Source organism: Phyllobates terribilis, unplaced genomic scaffold, assembly GCF_046119375.1.
Source record: "Phyllobates terribilis strain yellow unplaced genomic scaffold, ASM4611937v1 Scaffold_15__1_contigs__length_34870131, whole genome shotgun sequence".
NCBI lineage: Eukaryota > Metazoa > Chordata > Amphibia > Anura > Dendrobatidae > Phyllobates > Phyllobates terribilis.
Genome location: NW_027362775.1, coordinates 30,086,547 through 30,111,787, shown reverse-complemented (window position 1 = coordinate 30,111,787; position 25,241 = coordinate 30,086,547). Strand labels below are relative to the sequence as shown.

General features: G+C 47.9%; 1 long non-coding RNA gene across 1 annotated transcript in view; it reads left to right on the top strand.

Moving 5' to 3' along the window:
- Positions 1–23,918, top strand: part of LOC141175996 (uncharacterized) — a 32,749-nt gene extending 8,831 nt beyond the window's left edge. The window contains exon 3 of the long non-coding RNA XR_012253085.1: positions 23,824–23,918. This is a non-coding gene — a long non-coding RNA (uncharacterized lncRNA). The remainder of the gene's footprint in view (positions 1–23,823) is intronic.
- Positions 23,919–25,241: the final 1,323 nt, after the last annotated feature.

Here is a 25,241-nt window from a genome sequence, read left to right as displayed (position 1 = left end):
TGGAATATTCTTGAATGGCCAAGTCAATCACCTGATCTCAACCCAATTGAGCATGCATTTCACTTGTTAAAGACTAAACTTCAGACTGAAAGGCCCACAAACAAACAGCAACTGAAAACCACCGCAGTGAAGGCCTGGCAGAGCATCAAAAAGGAGGAAACACAGCATCTGGTGATGTCCATGAGTTCAAGACTTCAGGCAGTCATTGCCAACAAAGGGTTTTCAACCAAGTACTAGAAATGAACATTTTATTTACAATTATTTCATCTGTCCAATTACTTTTGGTCCCTTTAAAAACAGGGTGGCACATGTTAAGGAGCTGAAATTCCTAAACCCTTCATCCAATTTTAATGTGGATACCCTCAAATGAAAGCTGACAGTCTGAACTTCAACTGCATCTGAATTGTTTTGTTTAAAATTCATTGTGGTAATGTCTAGAACCAAAATTAGAAAAATGTTGTCTCTGTCCAAATATATAACTGTATGTCCCTCAATTTTGTTATATGTCACCCATCCTGGTAAACAGTTGAAACCAGAAGTTTACATACACTAAGATTACTATGCCTTTAAACAATTCTGGACTGCCCATATGATGATGTCATGTGTTTGTAAGCTTCTATTTTTTTGGCAACATCTGAGTTAATTAGAGACACACCTGTGGATGTACTTTAATGCACACCTGAAACGCACTGCTTCTTTGTATAGCATCATGGAAATGTCTAAAGAAATTAGCCAAGATATCAGGAAGAGAATTGTGGACTTGCACAAGTCTGGCTCATCCTTGAGTACAATTTCAAGATACCTGAAGGTGCCTCATTCATCTGTGCAAACAATTATATGCAAGTACAAACAAAATGGGAATGTCCAGCCATCATACCACTCAGGAAGGAAACGGTTCTGTGTCCCAGAGATGAACATGCTTTAGTCCAACATGTGCATATCAACCCAAGGACAAAAACAAAAGACCTTATGAAGATGATGGTGGAAGCTGGTAAGATTGTGTCAATATCCACAGTGAAACGAGTACTGTATCAATATGGGCTGAAAGGCCACTCTGCCAGGAAGAAGCCATTACTCCAAAAGAAACATAAAAAGCCAGATTAATGTTTGCAACGCACAGGAGCAAAGACCTTAATTTTTGGATACATGTCCTGTGGTCATAATGACCATCATTACGTTTGAAGGAAAAAGGGAGAAGCTTGGAAGCCTAAAAATACCATCCCAAATGTGAAACACGTGGGTGGCAGCATCATGTTGTGGTTTTGTTTTGCTGCAGGAGGGACTGGTGCACTTCACAAAATAGATGGCATCATGAGAAAAGAAGATTATGTGGCAATACTGAAGCAACATCTTAAGACATCAGCCAGGAAGTTAAAGCTTTGGCATAAATTGGTCTTCCAATTGGACAATGACCCGAAGCATACTGACAAAATGGTAACAAAGTGGCTTAAGGATATCAAAGTCAATGTTTTGGAGTGACCATTACAAAGCCCTGATCTCAATCCTATAGAAAATTTATGAGCAAAGCTGAAAACGAAGGTGCGAGCAAGGCGACCTACAAACCTGGATCAGTTACACAAGTTTTGTCAGGAGGAATGGGCCCAAATTCCGACCAACTATTGTGAGAAGCTTGTGAGAAACGATTGACCCAAGTCATTCAGTTTAAGGGCAATGGTACCAAATACTAATGAAATGTACAGTATGTAAACTTTTGACTTTGCAGTAAGTAATAAAAATGCTTTAAAACATTCTCTCTCTCTCATTATTCTGGCATTTGGCAAATATTAAAAATGATGGTAATCCTAATTGATCTAAAACGTGAAAGGTTTATCCTGATGTCATGTTAGATATTGAGAAAAACATGTATATGTGTCTTTTTATATAGTGTATGTAAACTTCTGGTTTCAACTGTATATGCCCTCCCATCCTGGTATATATATCCCCCCCCATCCTGTTATATATGTGTCCCCCATCTTGGTATATATGTTCCCCCTATACTTGTATATATGGCCCTCCCATCCTAGTATATATGGTCATCCAATCCTGGTATATATAGCCCTCTCATCCTGGTATATATGGCTCTTTCATCCTGGTATTTATGGCCCTTCCATCCTGGTATATATGATCTAAAATACTGGTATATGTGGCCCTCCTTCCTGGTATATATGATCTAAAATCCTGGTATGTGTGGCGCTCCATCCTGGTATATATGCCCCCCCCCCCCATCCTGGTATATATGTCCTCCCCAACCTGGTATTTGGCCCTCCCATCCTGGTGTATATGGCACTCCCATTCTGGTATATATGATCTCCATCCTTGTATATGTGGCCCTCTATCTTGGTATATATGTCGCCATTTCTAGTATATATGATCCCCATCATGCCGCATACTTAAAAAAAATAAACCATTCTGCTCACCTTCCCTTTGCTCCTACACGGTGCGGCACCATCTTCTGAGGCTGGCAACTTACTTCAGTGTATAAACGGCGCAGCGGCCCTCACATGCCGACATCAGCTGCCAGAATATTCACTGCTCCCCACGCCTGGGATTATGGGGGGGGTCTCGCATAAATTGAAACTAGAATACATGGTGGAAGGTGTAAAAAGCAAACAGGACACAGTAAAGTAACATTGTGTAGATACACAGTAATACTCATCATACATGATTGTGTCAACAAAATGGAATTCTCTCACCCATTCTTTGTTTCTCCGGGATGAAAGTTGCTGTCTGGGGAGTTCCTTCTGGACCAAGTAGTTGTATAAGCTGGCCCTGTTAGTCCCTTTAGGCTCAAACTTAAACTATCCCCACAAAGCTCCCGCTCTGACAAGGGCAGACCACAGCCAGCCCTGTATGGAGGCCCTGCACTTTCCCTTTGACATTTTGTTGACACAATCATGTATGAATTATTATAAATATGTAGGATCTGCACTCAGACCTCATACTTGTGTTTTGAGAAATCTCTGTTTTTCATTTAAATGTCTGGATTCCTGGAGATAGAAATAAATGCTTAATCCATGGAATAAAGGGAAGAACAGAGATTTTCCCCTAGTTTAATTGATGTATATCTGGATCTGTTAAAAATTGGTGTTTCAGGGGAGGGCGACTTACTGTGTCCCCCGTATACACCCTCTTCCCTCTACAGATTCTATCCAGAGCCTGGTCTTCACACCTGAAGATAGAGTACAAGCTCTTTATGTATTTTTACACATATTTAATATAGAGATGGTCCCCTGACTGTGTTAATGGTAATAATCATTCCAGCATTGAGATCCATCTCTCTTTTTATGGGTGGCATTATCTGTTTATTGTTCTTAACTATTAAATATTAAAAGTTATGTTTTAGATTCTCACTTTAATTGCTGTCTAGTATCTAATCTATAGTGAGAACATATCTCAATATTGGTTGGTGTTACTCTCACTGTTTTGCTTGTTGCTGAAAAGGTGAAAAACCAATTAAAAACAATTTCTGCTTTTGCCCCAAATTAATGGAACGTGTGTATCCATATCATGGATGCCGATACAGTTGAAAACAACAATAGGAAAGGGAGCCATCAGCTGTTGCTCCCTCTCCCATCATTCCCCCTCTCCATCTGAACTCTGTGATGTCTCAGTGTAGAAGGCGCGATGACATCACTACAGCACGCCCTCTGTGCTGAGCAGTGCAGGGGCTGGAGCTGCGAGGGATAAGGGAGAGGTGAGTATTTGTTTATTTATTTTATATGTATAGAGGACTACATGGGGCCCATAATACTGTATGGAGCACTATATGGTGCCCTTAATACTGTATGGAGCACTAAATGGTGCCCATTATACTGTATGAACCACTATATGGGGCCCATTATACTGTTCCAAGGATTATGTGGTGCCAATAATACTGTATGGAGGACTATATGGGGTCCATAATACTGTATGGAGGACTATGTGTTGCCCGTAATACTGTATGGAGCACTATATGGGGAACATTATACTGTATGGAGGACTATGTGGTACCCATAATACTGAATTCCCCCCCCCCCCCAAATACTCAGGAGCTCATGAATACACAGTGTTTAGAAAATAAATGTCAGACTAAGGGACCAGAAACCACCACATTCCGATATGAGAACTGCCAGTCTTGATGAATCAGGGCTAAATCTTTACTTGAAAGTTTCAAATGTAATAGAAATGTTCTGGCTGCAGTGAGGAGGTCATGTGATTGGCAGTTACTGGTCATTCCTGGCACCTGCAATGAGAGAGCGAGCACAGCGACTTGTCTACAAGGAGCATCCGGAGAGTTTTTAGCCATAAAGGCACAATGTTTTGTCATTTTTTCCTTTTCCTCCCATTTGTACCCTCCCCCATTTCCCCTTTTTTCATTTTTGCAGGATTTACAGGATTCCATCATCCTTTTACTGGTCATCGTGTGGCAAGTATCATTCTCTGTAGCCCATATACAGTTCACAGAGCACAATACATTCACATTACACAATGTATACACAGAGGGAGGAATGGAGCTGTCCACATTATTTGATCGGGAAGGAGCTGTGTAACAGATTTATAGTTTTAGAGTCATAAAAGAAACATTAAAAGTGTGCATCATCCGTCAGAGGTATCGGTTTATCTTATATGTCCCAGCGTATACATTAAATGGATGCCTAAATGTGATATAAAAATAGTCTATCACTGGTCATAGAGAGAAAGGGGACAAGAGAGCAGGAGAACTATATATGTATATGACTCACCCCCTGGGCTGTGGGGCACCCGGAACCGGGCTTCTGTACGATGTTGGGGGTAGTAGTGGCAACCTGATCCCGTGGCTCAGGGTGGTCAGACCAAATGTTGTGGCAGTCTATTTATAGATTTGTGAATGTCCGACTACGCCACCCGTGGATTGTGGTCAGGGTAACCGCCGCTGCAAGGCAGACAGCTGAGGCTGGTGTTGATGTGCAGCACATGGGTAGGATAACTCCCCACGGGAAGAGTGTAGCCTCAGGGCAGTGTAGGTGAATGCTGGGGGTGATAGTGCAGGCCGCAATAGTAAGAGTTCAGAGTCCGCTTCAAACAGTCCAGGGTCTTTATTGTAGGTGTTATTAACGACCCAACAGTAGTACAGGTTAGGAATGGGCCTGGGTGTCTGAGAGCATTCGGGCGAGCCCCACTGGTCAGGGCGAGTGTGTAGGCCTACCGTTCTCTCTATGCTCTTTCTGACTATCCCCCTCTTCGTGGTGTAATAGCCCACGTCCCTGAGCTGGCCGTGTACTTCTCGCCTGTATGGCTTGCGACTCGGGCCTTGGGTACCTTTTGCTTTCTCCTCGCTGTACTGGTCCCTCTGTGTGGCGGAGCCTCCAGGCTTCTTAGGCCAAGGGACCTGCAATCCCTTGCGAGTTGGTTCTCTGCTGCTGGGCTTACAACCCTGACAGCCTCGGACCCCAATGTCCGGTTGTGTGATTCTCTCAGCCAGGACCGACTCTCGTCGCCTCTGTCCCTGGCTTGCAGTTTCTCCTCTGCCTCACGGACTCCTCAGCTACAGCTGAACTGTCCCTCCTTCTCTGGGACTAGTCTCAGTCCTGAGCTAGGTCGTCCAGTTCTCTCTAACCCTGCCCCCAGTTCCAGCTTTTATAGGGGCAGCCAGCTCACCCTACTGGCCTGGGACAGGAGGTGCTGTATGCTAATTGTCCCTAACCAGGGAACCTCCCTCCTGCTCTCAGACACAGCCTTTAATATTTGTGGCATCCAGACCTGGGGTGACACATTCCCCCCTAGTAAAATTTAGTACTCCGGACTAAACAGGAAACACAAATACAGGGTATAAATGACAACATAACATATTTACAAGTACATTTTGTCCTTAAGGCCACGGCGCTTCCGTGACCGGGTGTCCATATCACCCAACAAGGTGAAGTTTTCCACAGTGTGGGGACCTGTCTCCATAAACCCCAAGTTCCTGGCCTTGGGCATGGCGGCAAGGTAAAAGCTAACTACTTTGGACCACAAGGAGGCCACGCCGGACAGGTTTTTCTTCTGTGGCAATCTTCACAAGAGGGCACCAGGTGCAACTATCTACGTGGTAGTTCCGGTTATTCACCGTCCATAACCTGTCAGTCCATTGTATCTAGGAAAACTGGGAAAACAGTATTAGTAACCAGGTAACAAGTATAACACATTAACTACATACTTTACATTTAGATCTTCCAGCGAGCTGGTATTTGACCCCTAGTAATCCGGGTTGACCTGCGTAACCCACTGTCTGGTGGTGGTCTAACCTGGCTTTCCCCACTAGCATTTAGGGTACAGCTACTAGCTGGGTTTACAGGCAGGGCAGGCAGCTGTCTGCAGGTCCTTTGGCTTACCGCAGGCATGGCAGGATCACTGTCAGCAGAGGGTTGACTCTCCTGGGCTGCTGGCATGGGTTCTTCTGCCTCCGGGGCTGCTTGTTCCTCTTGTTCTTCCTGCTCTGCTGTAGGCTCCTGCTGGGTTGGCTGAAGGAAGTGTAGGACGGGTACCACTATTGCATCGTTTATCCGAGTCCAGGATACTCTCCAAGAACTGTGTTGATCATTTCTTCTTTGTCCTCTGCAAGTTCAAGGTCATCTTGATCTTCTCCTGCACTCTGTAGTTGCTCGGGGCTCCGTTTTAGGTGGTCTCTGGAGACAGTGCTAGTGGTTTCTCCTCCATCCTTGGTAATTACACATACCTTCGAGTTGTCGTGGTTGGACGGCAGTACTGTTTACGGGTCTCTCTCCCACTGGTCATCCAGCTTGTGAAGCTTTCTCTTCCGCTTCAGGACCTGCTCGCCAGGTTTCAGGGGACCAGCAAGGGCTCTCTTGCTTTTCTCTCGCTTGAGCCAGATTCCTCTCCACACTCTCCTGTACCTTCTTGTACTGCAGCTGCCATTCCGTATCCCAGTCCGCGTCTGGGGGAGGTGTCCTCGGGTGTCAGGACTCCCATCTCCAGGTCTATCGGCAGCTTACCTGGTCTTGTTCGCATCAGGTAAGCCGGGGTGCAATTGGTAGCATTCATCGGGATATGGTTGTATAAGTCTATCAGGTCCGGCAGTTTTTCCGGCCACAGGCTGCGTTCCTCTAGGGGCAACGTTTTGAGGAGATCAATGACCATATTATTAATTTTCTCACACAGCCCGTTTGTTTGCGGGTTACATAGTTAGTAAAGCCGAATAAAGACTTGCGCCCATCAAGTTCGACCTGTAAGTTCTGTAATTGCTAAAGTTGATCCAGAGGAGGGCAAAAACCCCAAATGATTTAGCCAATCTTCACGTGAGGAAAAATTCCCTCCTGACTCTGAAACCAGGCGTTGTCCGAATCTTCTTACAGCCGTAGAGGTTGCAGAACTCCTGGAAGATTTCCGCCTCGAACGCTGGACCTTGATCTGTCAAGACCTGTTCCGGATACCCGTGTGGACGGCAGAAGTGTTGTTGGAAGGCTCTGGCCGCTGTTTGGGCTGTCAAGTCTTTAACGGGAACCACCACCAGGAACCGGGAATAGTGGTCCACTATTGTCAGGGCATAGACGTAGCCCGACCGGCTTGGAGCCAATTTCACATGGTCCAGAGCTACCAGCTCAAGAGGCTGCCTGGTGACAATGGGCCTCAAGGGTGTCTTCTGGCTGGTAAGTCCTTCCTTCTGAGGTTACATGGGCCGCAGTCCCTGCACCACTTCTCTATGGCCCCTCTCATACCGACCCAGTAGAACCGCTCTCTCAGTAGGAACTCCAGTTTCTTCCAACCCGAAGTGTCCTGCTCTGTTATGGTAGGCCTCCAGGACCATTGCTGCATCTAGTCTCGGGACCACTACCTGCCAGGTCAGCTCGTGCGTCCGGTGGTTGACAAGCCTTCTGCACAGTTTACCTTTGTAGAGGAATAGCCTGCTTTTTTTCTTCCATAACTGCTTGGCTTCCTCTAGAGCGTCCGGGCCAGGGCTAGCGCCTGCCTGGGTCAACAGGTCTTTCACCAGGCGAATTGCAGGGTCACTATCTTGCGTTTCAGCCCAGCCGTGGTGGGGTAAGGAGTTGAACATGACGGTGGTTAGGTCTTTGTCTCTTACCCGGTGAGAATACTGAGTGGCCCCATACCGGTGGAACGCAGGGAGCTCTACTTCCTCCAGCTCCTCCGAGTCTTCTTCCCCTTCGGGTAGGTGGGGCATTCTCGATAGGGCATCTGCGTTGGCGTTGGTCCTGCCTGCCCGGTATTTGATTGTGAAGTCATAGTTCGATAGCCGGGCCATCCACTGCTGTTCCAGGGCACCAAGTCTTGCATTGTCCAGGTGTGTCAACGGGTTGTTGTCCGTGTACACGGTGAACTTTGCAGAGGCCAGGTAATGTTTAAACCGTTCTGTGACGGCCCACACCACTGCCAAGAATTCTAGCTTGAAGGAGCTGTAATTCTCCGGGTTTCTTTCAGTGGGCCTCAGCTTCCGACTGGCGTACGCGATCACCCTTTCTCTGCCCTGTTGGTTCTGTGACAGTACGGCTCCCAGCCCCACATTACTGGCGTCTGTGTGGAGGATAAAAGGCTGGTCATAATCTGGGTAGGCCAGGATCTCATCCCCCGTGAGGGCCATCTTCAACTGGCGGAAGGACTCCTCTTCCGGCTTTTCCCACTTGAAGGGTGGCTTTTGGCTTCTGGTCTTAGACTGACCTATCAGGAGGTCCTGCATTGGAGCTGCCATCTTTGTGAACCCGGGGATGAACCTTCGGTAGTAGCCTACCAACCCGAGGAATTGCCTCACTTCTTTGATGTTAGAGGGGCTTGGCCAGCTCTGGATTACTGTAACCTTGTCAGGGTCGGCGGCTACTCCCTCTGCACTCACCACGTGTCCTAGGTACTGTACCTTCGGCTTTAACAGATGGCACTTGGAGGGTTTCACTTTCATGCCAAAGCCTGCCATGGCCTCGAACACCTCAGCCAGGTGCTTTAGATGGTCCTCGTAAGTCTTCGAATAGACAATCACGTCATCCAGGTAGAGTAGGACCGTCTCAAAGTTTTGGTGCCCTAGACAGCATTCCATCAGCCTCTGGAAGGTCCCGGGTGCATTGCAGAGCCTGAATGGCATACAGTTGAATTCACTTAATCCCATCGGGGTGGTGAAGGCGGCATTCTCCTTGTCAGCCTCTGCCACAGGAACCTGCCAGTACCCGCTAGTAAGGTCCTACGTAGAGAAGAAATTAGCTGATTATAGTGCGGCCAAAGACTCCTCTATTCTAGGCCTCGGGTATGCGTCTTTATGGGTGATACGATTGACTTGTCTATAGTCCACGCACATTCTCATGGTACCGTCTTTCTCTTTTTTACCAGAACCAAGGGGGCTGCCCAGGGGTTACAGCTGTCTCTAATGACCCCGGATTCTTTAATTTCTCTCAGCATGCCCTTTGCGTTCTGATAGTGTGCGGGGGGTACAGGTCTGTATCTCTCTTTTATTGGTGGGTGGCTCCCCGTAGGGATGTGGTGTTCTACCCCTTTCACTCTGCCGAAGTCTAGCGGGTGCTTACTAAAGATTCTCTTGTACTCCTGAACCACCCGGTAGACTCCTTGTTTTTGGTGCAAGGGCTGTGGAGTCAGCACCCCCTTGGAGTTTCTGGCACCAGTCCTCCTTGTGTTTCTGGGAGCCATTACCTTCCGCCTGGGGAGATGGAGGCAAGGGTTCCACGGCCCTGACAGCATTGTGTTCAACAGTATACAATTTGGCAAGTGTAGCGTACCGGGGCAAGTGTACTTCCCTTTCCCCGATGTTTAAGATCCGGACGGGCACCCTTCCATGGCGGACATCAACCACCCCCCAGGCTGTCAAAATGGTGGGCCTGCTGTCTGAGTACACTGGTTCTACCATGGCTTGGTAGTCTTTCCCTCTTAACCCGATTGCAGTCCGACACCAGATCATCATTTCACTTTTGGGAGGCATGGCAATGGGGAACGGGTCGCTCATCCTCACACTACCGATCTCACCACCAGACAGTTCTACCTGTTGCTGTCTCATCAGGGCTCTTATCTCCTTCTGGAGGACCCTCTGTTGGCTGGAGCTCACATTCATCGCCACCTGCTGCAAAATTACAATTACTTCTGAAAGACAATTTTCAATCACGTTAGTACCCAAGGTTATTTTAGGGTGACTTTCTCGACGATCAATGTCCACAATGATCACTCCCTGTGCCGGCAGTTCAACTTTACCAATCTTAACGGTCATCTCTCTGAACCCCACCTGCGGCACGGGCTGGCCATTGCTGGCGATGATGCTCAAGTCATTGTCTGGGTAGTGGGTTATGTCAGTGTCACTCCAATACTGCTTAAAAAGTACATAGGGGATGGTAGTTACTTGTGACCCGGTATCCAGCGGTACACTCATGGGGATACCGTCCAGCACTATGGGTAAAACTGTGCGTCCCCCCATGTATTCATCACGCCAATTAGACGGGCCTAATGACCTTATGCCTGGGGGTTGGCCCTCTGCCCCAGGTCAGACCCATTTAAAGTACAGTACCTGGCTACGTGTCCCGGCTGGCTGCAACGGCGGCAAATCGGCTGTCCATCCTCAGTGTAACAGTCGGTGGGCCTCCCTCTGAACGACAGAATCCTCCTCTGTCGACGCCACTGGACATCCTCCGGACTTGAAGCCAGCTTGATTGGTCCTGACGAGTCCATCTGTAATGACTGTACGGTCCTGGTCAATGCAGCAACACTCTTTGTTAGTTCTTGGACCTGGTGGTGCAGGTTTGCTGGCGGGGATGGGTTTAGAGCCTGCACATCAGCCCCCACAAGGTCTGCGGGGTAGGGCGCCGCCCCCTGGTGGTAAGTGATGGCAGGGCGCCGGGAAACTACAGCGCCACCTGGTGCGGGTTCTCGGAGCACCCGGATGGCCCTATCTTTGAACTGTGCAAAAGTCAAATCGGGGTTCTGTAGGGCCATGAGGCGCAGCTGGGTTCTGTGGGCGCTGGACAGCAGACCTTCTATGAACTGCTCAGTCAATAATTTATCTGTATCCTGCACGCTGCCAGGGTCAGCTTGCTTGATTGCTCCCAAGGCTTCCTGTAAATTTAGGCCATAATCTCTGATGCTGTCTTGAGCTCGCTGCTTACATCCATAGAACCACATTTTGATTTCTGCTGAGGTACGGGTATCAAAGGTGTCCCGTAGATGGGTCAGAACCCCCCCTTACAGTCCTTTTCTCCTCAGCTGTGCAAGACTTTACCTCCCGCTGGGCCGCACCAGTTAACTGCCCTATCAGTATGCTTACTTTCTGTTCTTCTGTCAGGGGATAAACTTTGAACAGGCTATACAGCCTTTCTTTAAAGTCGCCCAAGGTATGCGACTCGCCGGCATACTGTGGCAGCCAGGCCGCTCCGGGGATATAGGGCATGGAAAACGGCATCACAAGCTGCAGCGGCTACGCTGGTGGTAGAGGGTCCCTCCGCGTCCGACATCTTCCTCCCCCCTAGTTAACCGTGGCCTACCTTCCGGCGATCCTCTTCTGTAGGCCGTGGCTCCGCTCGCTGACTCACCCCCTGGGCTGTGGGATACCCGGAACCGGGCTTCTGTACGACGCTGGGGGTAGTAGTGGCAACCCGATTCCGTGGCTCAGGATGGTCAGACCAAATGTTGTGGCAGTCTATTTATAGATTTGTGAATGTCCGACTACACCACCCGTGGATTGCGGTCAGGGATAACCGCCGCTGCAAGGCAGACCGCTGAGGCTGGTGTTGGTGTGCAGCACAGGGGTAGGATAACTCCCCACGGGAAGAGTGTAGCCTCAGGGCAGTGTAGGTGAATGCTGGGGGTGATAGTGCAGGCCACAATAGTAAGAGTTCAGAGTCCGCTTCAAACAGTCCAGGGTCTTTATTGTAGGTGTTATTAATGACCCAACAGTAGTACAGGTTAGGAATGGGCCTGGGTGTCTGAGAGCATTCGGGCGAGCCCCACTGGTCAGGGTGAGTGTGTAGGTCTACCGTTCTCTCTATGCTCTTTCTGACTATCCCCCTCTTTGTGGTGTAATAGCCCACGTCCCTGAGCTGGCCGTGTACTTCTCGCCTGTATGGCTTGCGACTCGGGCCTTGGGTACCTTTTGCTTTCTCCTCGCTGTACTGGTCCCTCTGTGTGGTGGAGCCTCCAGGCTTCTTAGGCCAAGGGACCTGCAATCCCTTGCGAGTTGGTTCTCTGCTGCTGGGCTTACAACCCTGACAGCTTCGGACTCCAATGTCCGGTTGTGTGATTCTCTCAGCCAGGAGCGGCTCTCATCGCCTCTGTCCCTGGCTTGCAGTTTCTCCTCTGCCTCACGGACTCCTCAGCTACAGCTGAACTGTCCCTTCTTCTCTGGGACTAGTCTCAGTCCTGAGCTAGGTCGTCCAGTTCTCTCTAACCCTACCCCCAGTTCCAGCTTTTATAGGGGCAGCCAGCTCCCCCTACTGGCCTAGGACAGGAGGTGCTGTATGCTAATTGTCCCTAACCAGGGAACCTCCCTCCTGCTCTCAGACACAGCCTTTAATATTTGTGGCATCCAGACCTGGGGTGACACATATACACACAACAAGCTTTATAGGAAAGTAATGTATATAACTGAAATTACGTGTATAAGTGGGATTCCACTGATTCTGATCAGAAGGATGAGTGCTTTAATGCGGAAAGAGAGGTTAATTCCCCCACTGACTCAGTAAAAGCACATCCCATACATCGCAGGCGGATCATAGATACCCCTGTAGGTGCACAACAGAGAGATGTGTTGGAGGATTATAGTCAGCAAGAACTTAATAATCTTCATGATTGTTTTTCTCAAAAAGCCAATGAATCATTGATTACTTGGGAGGTAAGACTGTGGGAGATAGGGGCCCATGGAGTACAAGTGGATACAGTAGATGGTCCCAAGTTTGTGCAACTAAGTCATGATCCTGTAGTGAAGGAAGCGTTCTGTACACTGCGGATTCGGTTGCAACATTCGACTTGCAGTATACTGGATGTTGTGGCTATGGCATTACAGCCTAAAAATCCATCTGAAGCAGATTGGCCCCCTAATAAGAAGCCATGGTTTACATTAAAAGATTGTTCCCATAGGTTGAAGGAAGAGGTCATGAAAAAATGCTATTTCTGTAAGGACCTATGATGACTACATGGCAGTGCTAGTTAGTGTGTCTGTCAGAAATCGCATAATCAGGGCTGCTCCCCAGCTTATAAACATATAATGATGACCCTAATGGTAAACCAGACTGGGAAGACCATCTCCAACACCCTAGAGGCAATTCGGCAATTGGGTAATTTGGGAGATTGGGGCCCCAGGACTAGTGGTAATTTTGTTTCCGGAGAGCAGCGTAGAGAATCTAAAAACAATAACAATGGCTCCCGCATATCGCGCAAGGATATGTTTATTGCCTTGTTGAAAGATGAGGTTCCCAAAGAGGAAATTGATGGGATTGGTACTGACTAGTGATGAGCGAGCGTGCATGCTCGCTACTGCTCGGTGCTCCCCCGAGCATTTCACTGCTCGAGATGTGTGGCGCCCCTGAGGGTTCAGTCGCCACAGGGGTACTGCACCTCAGCTCGAAGTGTGGTATCTCCTCTTCCAGGTAAGGATGGAGCATTTCTCAGGACCCCACTTTACCACTCAACACTAAACCACTCCTGTCCAGTAGGGGGTCTAAATGCACCAGGGTGCTGCCCCAGCCCGGGATAGAGGAGATGGGGGGGAACCAAAGATGGGGGGAACCATGTAGTGGGTGAGGGTGGAGAACATACTTTTAGGAAACACTTATTCTTTCATATTTAATCTCCGGCCATCTTAAGTTCAAGGTCTTTGATTGTGATATTCGTCTGTGATTGTGGTATTCGTCTGTGATTGTGGTCTTCTGCCAGAGTCCAGCAAAAGTCTGCAGCTGACTGAAGATACACGGTCCTCGTTCTCTGGCCTTGAGACGAGGAGCGGGTCTGAGTTAACCACTGTCTCTACCCGGTCAAGGTCCTGACCTAAGAAGGCCTGGAGGGGAGCAGGCAAAAGGATCCCAGGGGGGATACGGACGGAGCGGAGTGGCCACCTGTACTCTTTATTCTGGCCTAGTCAGAGGGATTCCTGCTGCAAGAGGGGTGACTGGCCCCCGATATCTGACTTTGTTACTTCACGTCTCAGTCAGAAAAGCCCGGAGGCTTAGTGGATCCCAGGGGGGATACGGACGGAGTGGCTTACGCCACCTGTATCTCTTACACTGCGTTTATCCAGTGGGACCCGGCCTTACACCTCGTTCTAACGACACACAGTCAGGAGAAGATTTAGTGGGAGAACTTACCAAGGAGAGGAACACACACCAGAGGGGTCTCGACAGGTGCTCCTGATCTACCTGGAAAGTGCTGGACCCACCATCCCGGTGGTCGCAGTACGCCGTGAGTAGCAGAGGGAAGCTTTTGCGGCTGAAGTTCATCTGAAAGTGAGTAAAAGCCCTGGATGACTTCACACACCGCCTCAGCCTGTTATTTCCTGCGCGGCACTGCACCCACCATTCCTTCTCACACTGCCCTGAGGCCTGCTCCGCCTGTGGGGAGCTGTCCCATCTTAGCAGCCCGTAACACCAGCCTCAGTGGACTGTAGCAGCGCTGGTGTCCATCACCGGAAACCGCAGGTGGCGTAGTCGAAATATCACTCTTACTTGAAAGGCCAATATTTTTATGTGACGGCCCTGGGCACGGAACGGTCCAGGCCACGACTGCCTCCCCCGCTACCCCTACACTGACCCGGCTCCGAGTAAACCCATATCCCAGGGAGGGCTGGAGCGTCGCAGATGCTCGGCGCTCGCCGAGTATTTCCGGGGGTTGCTTGGCGGGAACTCGGGTCTCCTCCCTGCATGTTTGGTGCTCTTTAGAGCGCCAAGCAACATGCAGGGATGGTCTGCCACACACTGTAATGCCGCAGCCATGTTGGTTGTGGCATTACAGTGATTGGCTGGCCGCACAGCGTCATCAGGTCTATATCAGACCTGGCGCCGCCATGCTCGTCACAGTCACTCCGGAATCAGACAGTGTAGGGAGAGCTGCTGCTAAGCTAGGGAGAGATTTGCTTGTTTCTAGTTAGTGTAGGTATGCCAGACTATATTAGAGACACATATTCATCTCAACTAACAGTCCTTCTGAGGACTAATCCAGCTGCAGAGATATCAGTGCTAGGCAGGCAGGCAGAGTATATAGCAGACTGCAGTGCACATAGCAAGAGGGTCCATTCCAGTTCTGTCTGCTGCTTTTCCAGATATTTCCAGAAAATAGCCCTAGGTATCGGGTCAGGAATATATATATTTTTATTTTAATCCTGATTATATACTTAAAAAGCAATCCAGAGAACACAATTTTTTATCGTCATTTGCTTGTTGGCACTGCAGAGTACAGCCAGGTCCTTTTCATATTACAGCGCTAAAAATGCAGCTATTTAAAACTGCTTTGTCCATCACACGGATCACATATAATTGCGCTCCAATTTGAGCCATTTGTAGTGAGCGTGGAAGATATTGTCGTCCATTTTAAATGGACAAGGCACGTGGCAAGAGACGGGGAACTGGACGTGATGGTGATGGTGCATGCAGAGGCCGTGGGCAAGCTGAAATTGTGCCACAACAAACACCCACTGCTTCTCGCTCGACCTTCCTGTCCCAATTAATAGGGGACCATAGAACACCACTATTGAACACAGAGCAGTGTGAAAAGGTTAGTGGTTGGATAGCAGATAATGCTTCCAGTCACTTAGCCACCACCACCACCCTGTCTTCCACACAGGTCAAGTCTCAGTAGCCGTGAGTCTGGACTGCATATTCCTCACCCTGATCCTCCCCTTCCTCCCACCATGCCGAGTGCCCAGAGACAACTGATCCCACACTTGGACACTCCGAAGAGCTGTTCACTTTTCCATTTATAGATTCGGGCCTCTTGCCTGGTCCACTTGAAGCGGGGCAAGAGAAGATCGCATTTAGCAATGCCCAAATATTTGAGCAGCCACGGTGATACGAAGGCGATGGTGGGAAAGTGTCACGAGAGGTGGACTGAGAGACACAATTGCCAGAAAGTCAGGAGGAGGACCATTGTGCGGAGGTGGAAGACGAGGTGGTGGATGATATAGTAACTAACCCAACCTGGCAGGAGGACATGCAGAATGAGGACAGCAGCACACAGGGGGAGGAAGGAAGAGCACCCCAACAGGCATGAAGATGCACTGTGGTGGTCGCAAACAGAAGGCGAGAAAGAGTTCCCAGTAACACCAACTCGACGGACGTTGCCAGTGCAACTGTTAGGTCTTCTCGAGTCTAATTGATTTTTAAAGACTCTGCCGATAACCCCAAAAAGGCCATTTACACCACCTGCCAGGCCAGCATTAGGCCAGAATGATTAGGCACATGGCAGCAAAGCACCCGACTTTGTGGGCCGAACCCCAGGGTCCAGGAACAGTGTCTGCAGGTGACACCACTGCTTCTTCCGCTGTTTTGTGTGCAAGCCAATCCCCTGTCCATAGTGCATGCGAAGATGCCTCCTGCCCTGCACCTGTCGTTGCACAATCTCAAATAGCATCATCAGCAAGCACGTCCTTGTCCCAGCGCAGCATTCAGTTGTCCATACCCCAGTCCTTGGAACGCAAGCGCAAATACGCAGACAACGCCCCATAGGCCACACTACTAAATTTCCACATTTTGCGACTGCTTGCGCTCGAAATGTTGCCTTCTAGGCTCGTGGAGACGGAAGCTTTCCGCGACCTGATGGCAGCGACCATCCCTCGGTACTCGGTCCCCAGCCGCCACTATTTCTCCTGATGTGCCGTCCCTGCATTACACAACCACGTGTCCCACAACATTAGCCATGCCCTCAACAATGCAGTTACAGGGAAAGTCCACCTAACCAGGGACACGTGTACAAGTGTTTGTGGTTAGGGACGGTACATCTCGCTGACGGCACACTGGGTTAACATAGTGGAAGCCCAGTCGGACCTTGGGACGGAACACATCCTCCCGATGCCGAGGATTGCAGGCCCTAGGTCAATCAGGGTTGCCCCCCACAGTCTACAGCTCCTGCACCTCATCCTTCTCCTCCTTTTCAGCCTCAATCTCCGAAATGACCATGTAGCACCCTGAGGATTCGGCTGCTACAGGGGTATTGCACCTCAACCCAGAGGTGTGATATTCCACTCCCGGGTAAGGATGGAGTGTGGAGCTGAGCTCGGTTAGCTGCATGCACTACACACATCCCATTTCCGGAGGGCAGACCAACGGTACTCCCACTTAGAAATGTGCAGGTACGATCGAGTCTGTCCTTGGCTGGAGTGGGAGGGGGGTGGAATATCCCAGTAGTGTAGGGGCAGATAGGGGGAGCAGTCTGGGTAGTGCTAGGAGCTCATTGGGTGCTGGTCACCTGAGCTCACACATAGAGGGAGTATATAAGGTGGGAACCATCTTAGAACAGGGTCTTTGTAGAGGGTCTGACAGGCAGACAGTCACCAGCCAGCCTGTTGTGGAGGAAAGAAGCAGAAGAGCAGAGCAGCCCCAGGCCCAGAGAGAGAGAGAGGAGAACGAAGGACCCAGAGGGGGAGAAAGAAAGAACTCTGAGAACCCAAATCAGACCAGAGGGTGAAGAGTTGGCAACAGGGTACCGGATCCCAAGCTGGTGGAGGCTACAGCACACCTCAGCCAGAGACCGGAGGTCGTGGGCAGCATCTGCCACGACCACCCACTAAATCCACCCGGAAGGCAGACCACGAGTAGGGTCAGGGAACCCAGTGACAAGGGTTCACCAACAAGAGGCCCGAGGGAGCCGGACATAGGTGGATCCCTGGTGGGGACGGCCAGAGACGAGGACAGGACAGAAAGGGAGCTCAGAACCACGCTCCAGAACTACTTGGGGGTTGGCCGAGTCCAGGACCTGGTGGACGCAGCACGGCTCGGGTGGTCACTCAAGGCCGGAGTGACCGGAACAACAGCAGTAAGTAAAAACCCTGAACTGCAGAACCCGACTCTGTCTCTCATTACCATCCTCTCTGCACCTCTACAACCACCATCCTCTGCACCTGACCCCCTGAGGCTATACCCCTCCCGTTGGGGGTTATACTACCTAAGCTGCGCACACACCATCAGCCTCAGTGGACCCTGCTGCAGCGGCGGCCGTAGTGACCGCAATACAACGGGTGGCGTAGTCGACATAAAGAACTTTAGTAACATCAGTAAGGACTGCCACACACTGAGCTTGACGCCCTGGGCACGGACCGGGTCACCGCCACTCGGAGACTACAACCCCCATCTGATCCGGCTCCGGGTATTCCCCTAAAGAATATGGCCCAGGGGGCGCGTCAACTTCATCAGTCACAAGCTGGAAGCACTGCCTCAGCCAAGCGGGCTGTGCTGAAGCTAATATGCTTAGGTGGCAAACTGCACAATGCTGAAAAGTTGTGGACAGCTCTGAAAAAGCAAGCAGATCTGTGTCTGACACTACTGAACCTACAGTCAGGCATGGTCATGTGTGACAATGGCCGGAACCTGGTGGCGGCTCTGAGGTGAGGCGAGCTCACACATGTACCATGCCTGGCCCATGTGTTTAACCTCGTGGTTCATCGGTTTCTCAAAACCTACCCAGAGCTGCTGGATCCGCTCATCAAAGTACGCCGCCTGTGTGCCCATTTTAGAAAGTAAGGTACAGCTTCCGCTGCCCTTGCCGTGCTTCAGCAGCGTTTGCAGCTTCCGGCTCATCGACTGGTGTGTGATGTCTCCACGCGTTGGAACTCTACACTGCAGATGTTGGAAAGAATTTGTTAGCAGAAGAGGGCAGTTGTTCACTACCAGCATCAACAAGGCTGTATTCAGTTCAGACTCCACACAAGACCTCAGGGGTGGACATGGATAGCAGACATCTGTACCATCCTCCAAAATTTTGAGGATTCCACCAAGATGGTGAGCGGTGATGACGCCATAATTAGCGTCACCATCCCGCTTCTCTGTCTGCTGAAACGCTCTCTGCTCAGAAGCAAAGAGGATGCATTGCAGGCGGAGCACAATGAGATGGAGCAAGGAACCATACAGGATGATTACACACAGTCCAGCCTCATCTCATCCCAACGGGGATTGGGTGACAATGAGCAAGAGAAGGAGGAGGAAGAACAGGAGCTAGTTTCTTGCGCTATAGACGGTACTACCTGCACAACTGTCATACCGTCAGTTCAGCGTGGATGTCCTGAGGACAGGGAAGAGGAGGAGGAGAGCATGATCAGTCATCCTCTTGGTGAGGACACGGAAGTCTTGCCTGTTAGCAGTCTGGCACGCATGGCTGAGTTTGTGTTACGCTGCCTTTCCCGTGACCCTTGCGTTCTCCAAATTTTGGGTGACAGTCATTACTGGTTGATGACACTTCTAGACCCACGCTACAAGGAAAACATTATATCTCTTATTCCTGAGGCGGACAGGTCTACAAAAATGGGGCAGTACCAGAAGGCCCTTGTTGTGGAACTATTAAAAAAATTCCCTTTTGAAAACGCTGGCAGCAGAGGTCACAGTTCATTGGACAACCAAGGAGTACAGCCGAGAGAGACACAACTCCAATCCAGCAGAGGCAGGGGAACACTGTCAAAGTTCTGGGAGAGTTTTCTCAGCCCCTCCCATTGCACAGGCCCTGAGGTGCGGGTTACTCTCACAAGGAGTGCAAAGTTTGGGAAGATGCTGAGGGAGTACCTTGCCGACTGTACCAATGTCCTCCATGATTCCTCTGTGCCTTATAATTATTGGATATCCAAGCTGGACACGTGGAATGAACTGACTCTCTACGCCTTGGAGGTCCTGGCCTGCCTGGCCGCTAGCATTTTATCAGAGAGGGTTTTTAGTGCCGCTGGTGAAATTACAACTGATAAGAGCATCCACCTGTCAACTGTAAAAGCTGACAGGCTGACTCTTATAAAAATGAACAAGGGCTGGATTGGGCCAGACTTCTTAACACCACCATGATAGCAGCGTAACAAACTTAAATCCAGTGTCTTTTTTTGGGAGGTGTATTCCCATGCATCTTTTCACAGCCACACATGGGTATACGCTTCCTGATTTTGGATATTTGCTTCTGGTCTTCAATATGTTCATTTATACCCCCCAGGGGTAAATGTTTGTCAGCCCATACGCTTAGTGCATGGGCATTACAAGTATAGGAGACCCGCTCCTTTCTAATGGGAACATTTTTTTATGAGGCCCTCCTCCACATCTTTTCCAAGGTGCATTGGAGTGCCTCCAAATTTTTGGCGCCCTTGCATTCACTGCATAGGCCAACACAATGGGAGACCCACTTCCTATTAATAGGAACATTGTTTTCAGGAGGCCCTCTAACCTCCACGTCTCTTCCAAGGGACATTGGAGTGCCTCCCAATGTTTGGCAGCCCTTGCATTCACTGCATAGGCAAACAGCATGGGAGACCCACTTTCTAATAATGGGAACATTGTTTTCAGGAGGTCCTCCTCTAAGTCTCTTCAAAGGGGTACTGGGGTGCGTCCAAATTTTCAAAGGGGTATTGGGGTGCGTCCAAATTTTGTGCAGCCCTGCCACTCACTGCATACGCAATAATAGTATAGGAGACCCACTCTTTAGTAATGGGAACAACAAAGCACAGCCGGCTGATGGCTCTCTAAGAATGGTAAGGGCCGACTGCTGGCCCTTTAAGAATAGAAAAGGCCGCCTGATAACCCTATAAAAATAGGCTTTGTGACTTTCAGAGTGCCTCCTTCATAAATGAAACAGGATGTGTCTGATGATGTGTCACACACCACATGGCCAGATAAGGTTGTAAAATATTAAAATTACATCTCCCGGTGAATGCATTTGTCACGGTTGAATGCAAAAAGGCATCAAAAACGCTGGTGTGGAGTATTTTTGGTTTTGGTTATTTATTTTGCCTTATATACAAGTCATTACCCTGTAAAGGATGTTCCTTAACATATTTCCCAGGAAAATCCATTTTGGTTTCGTTTTTGTATGTTTTATTGTGAGTTCGTAAAAGTGGCGTAATACCTCTGACAACGTTGTTCACAGCAGTGACCTGGGAGTCAGAAATGCTTTCAGGGGTCTTCCCCATGCTGTTCCCATGTCATTTGAGCACTGTTCCCATCGATTTGGGCAATTTTTAGGCCTCTGCAGACCTCCGGGGGGAGCCGCCTGAAAAATGTTCGAATTTTTCATAGACTTACATTGGGCTCATTGCTCGGGTCGAGCATTCCAATTTGCTCGACTCGAGCATTTTAGTGCTCGCCCATCACTAGTACTGATGAAATGTGGAAATTATACCAAAAGCGAGGGCTTCATAAGAAATCAGGAAGTTCACAAAATAAAAAGGTGACAGTGGAAGATTCTGGATCCCCACAGCGTGGGCGTAGTTTGACACGGAGAGAGCGGGAGGGCCCACTCCCACTTCGTCCCCAGTGAAACCCACAGCGCCGGGGTTTGAGGATCTTTACGCTGAAGTAAAATTGCTGTTGCAGGAGGTCAAAACACAGCGACAGGAGTTGACTTTTTCTCCCAGAGAGGTTTCCCAGTCAGAGGGAGACACAAGTGATTGACTTCTTGGCCGAGCCCTCCACATAGATAGACGCCCTCATGTAAATTTGGTCATTAATTGGCAAAATAAGAATAGGGGCTCACAACAATAAATGTTATTAATCTTAACCAATCACAGTATATAAACTAAAGGGAAGACATTTTAAAATTATATATTTATTAAGGTATAAAGTTAAAAACATACCAAACAATTGTGCAAAAAAACAAAACAACCCTGACTCACAGGCTAACAGACTAAACATTGTATACTAATTACCAATCAAACAGAAAAAAACCCCAACCAATAACCTAGATTATAATCATGGTTCAGCTTCCCATCTACTGTTAGTAGTTATATTGTCCGAGGTCAGCCTATACTCTCCTAGGTATACCTAAACAAGTAGTATATTGGTTAGATGATTTCAGTATGACATATCTATAACCATCCACTCAAAGGAAGATGCCTAGTACCCAATTTCAACTATAACCATCCTTTCAGATGAAAAATGCTTAATGCCCGAAAAATGCTTAATGCCCGACGCGTTTCACCACAAACTGTCGTAGCGGCTCTTCAGGGGCAACACAAGTTAACAAGCCAATATATGGTTATGTATAACACATTACAGATAACAGTTTCTGTTTACTCCACTGAGAAATCAACAAATAAATCTTCTTCTAGTGTCTCTCTTGCTGTAGCTTTTATTTAGAGATTCATCTAGTATTCCCCATGACCTATAGAGGTTGCTATTCCATCATCATTTATAAACACTCATCAGATCAGAGCCAAATACTCCTTTTGATGATATAGACCTAAGTCTGTCCCACTCCATATGCTGGAAAATATACAGCAAAGATGTGTGGGGGAAAGAACTGTGGCAAGATGTTTGGGCAATTGTGCAAAGAATTAAAGTGACTGTATTTCACGTTGACGTCCATTGTGCTTCAGATAACCTAGAAAGACTCTTCAATTCAATAGCGGATGAACATTCCAAAATATCAGTTGCTGATGCCAGTGAGGAGCCTGACTCAGCTGAAAAGCAACTTGGATTGGCTCAATGGGCACATCAGAAATGTGGGCATCTTGTAGAAAAAGCTACTTATGAATGGGCACAAACCAGAGGAGTGCCCCTCAGGTTACATGTAATTAAGGAAACAATTATGAAATGGCCAGTGTGTCAACATTCACAACAGAGACCTATTCCCCATGTGGTTAGGGGCCATATAGCCCGAGGCAAATTGCCTGGACAAATTTGGCAGGTGGATTATATTGGTCCCCTTCCACAAGATGGAGGATGTGTGTATGTATGCACGGCTGTGGATACATACTCAGGGTACATGATGGCTTGTCCGTGTAAAGCGGCCAATGCCAACAGTACGATCAAAACAATGGAAACCATAGTATTATACTACGGAATTCCGTAACAAATTCAGAGTGACAATGGTAGTCACTTCAGGAACAAGAAGGTTGCAGAATTTTGCTCAGAACATAACATTGAGTGAATCTTTCATATCCCATATTATCCCCAAGCCGCAGGATTGGTAGAGCAGATGAATGGGTTATTCAAAGAACAATTAAAGAAATTGGGAGATGGAACTTACAAAGGGTGGAGAAAACATTTAAATGAAGCCCTTAACATTCTTAACAGGCCAATTGGAGAACAGGAAACACCATCAATGAGGATGATTACCCCCAATTTACAGATAATGCCCTTAAAAGCTTCTACCACAGAACAGACGGTTCTCTATTGGGAATTGGAGACGGGAGCACTAGGACCCTATAGGGCTACTCCACAAGCTGCAGGATTAGATCTACAATCCCATGAGGAAATCAGATTGGAACAGGAGTTATAAAGGCAATCAGAACTGCTATAGGATTACAAATGCCTCCTGAACATTTTGGTCTTATAGCTCCAAGGTCAGATTTAGCCTTAAAGGGAATTCAGGTGATGGGAGGAGTGATAGATCAGGACTATCAAAGTGAAATTAAGGTACTCCTGCTGAATAGTGGGGATAGTGACTGGTTGATTCAAAAAGGAGACAGGGTAGCTCAATTGTTGATTTTATCCATCCAGAAAATGAAGGTGATCAAGGGAACAGCCCCCACAGTAATAACTGTCAGAGGAGATAAAGATTTTGGTTCCAGTCATTCTTTAAATGATGGTGCAAAAACATGGGTAAAACAAGCTGGGGATAAAGGTCCCCCAGAGCCTGCAGAGGTGATTGCTAGAGGGGCAGGTAATGTGTTAATAGTGATGAAGCCAGGACAGGAAAAATGGGAACATATTCCAGCAGACAGGTGTTATCTCAGAGAATAATAAATCTGCTCTTTCTTTTTAGTGTCCAATTCAAATATGGAGATGGTGGCTGATCGGTGTTACAGGCATGGTCCTTTCGGTCTCTGTCTCTACCCAACCGTAGTATCAACAAAGAGAAGAAGTGCCAGTCAAAGAAAATGTGGCATTGTGTAAAATTAAACAGAACCTATGGAGTTATTTGGCACAATTGATGAACATGAGCCATTTTTGTATGACAAAAACTGCTACCGCTACCAATATACTAGAGAATTGTATGGTAGCTATACCAACTCCCTTACAACTGTGGACAAACTCAATAGGGGGGTTTGTCCAAGATGAGGAGATTGAAGGAGATGTGATCCAAAATGATACATATAACCTGTATTACGCTTGCATAAACTGTACTGGAGAGGACTTCCTTACTGAAGACATGATAACTATAAAGACTCAAAATAATGCATCTGCTGAGTTATGTTATCAAATGACTTGTAATCAAAATAAAATAGGTAAAAATAGAAGGTAACAAAAGGCACAATGAACATATCATGTGCGGTTCACGTTCAGATAAAAATTTCAAGAGAATGAGGTAGCGAAAAACATGAAGTGCAACAAAACAGTAATCTCTCTCTCACATATACAACATGTAAAATTGCCCAAGGGGTGGATGTTTTCTTGTGGGAATACAACTTTTAATTATATTTCAGCTAACATAATAGGTGGGCCATGTGTTATTTCTAGATTAGCCCTAATGATGTATCCTTTGTTTCCATCCCATAAAGCTAAACGTCCAAAGAGGGGATTTTCCTGTTTAGCTGAAGATTGTAAGTATAATGTAAAAATATTTAGATTTGAGAGTCCTCAATGGTTGATACCTTTTAATGGCTAACTGAAAAGATGGTAACAAATTGCAAGCTTTCGAGACTACTCAGGCCTCTTCATCAGGCATAGTATACCACAAAATCTGAAGAGTCACATATTTATACACAATAAGACATACAAAAAATGCAATAGGTAAGACAGGTGATGAAAAGCAGAGTTATTATGGAAGAGATAAACAGATCTGGCTATAAATATTTTAGCAGTTAATAGATAAAGAGTGTGAAGGTTTTATTGTCCTGTGATTAGGTCCAGTGTTATGATGGCCTCACAAGTCTGAGGAGCAAATTCCTTAGTTGATGTAGAATGAGATAAATCCATGCGACACATTCATTCCTGTTCTGAAAGTGTTAAAGGTCACCATCAGTTTATATTCATGAAGGAAGCAAACAGACAACTGATGGACACGCGCTACTACAAAAAACTGGAGTCTGACCCTACACAGGACTATTACAAGGAACTAAACAAGTTGGTATCTTGTCTGCCTCACGAATCCATAAGAGCCGATGACCTGATACCAGAGAGTCCAAGAATAGGGACATTCTATATGCTCCCCAAAATCCACAAATCTGGAAATCCAGGAAG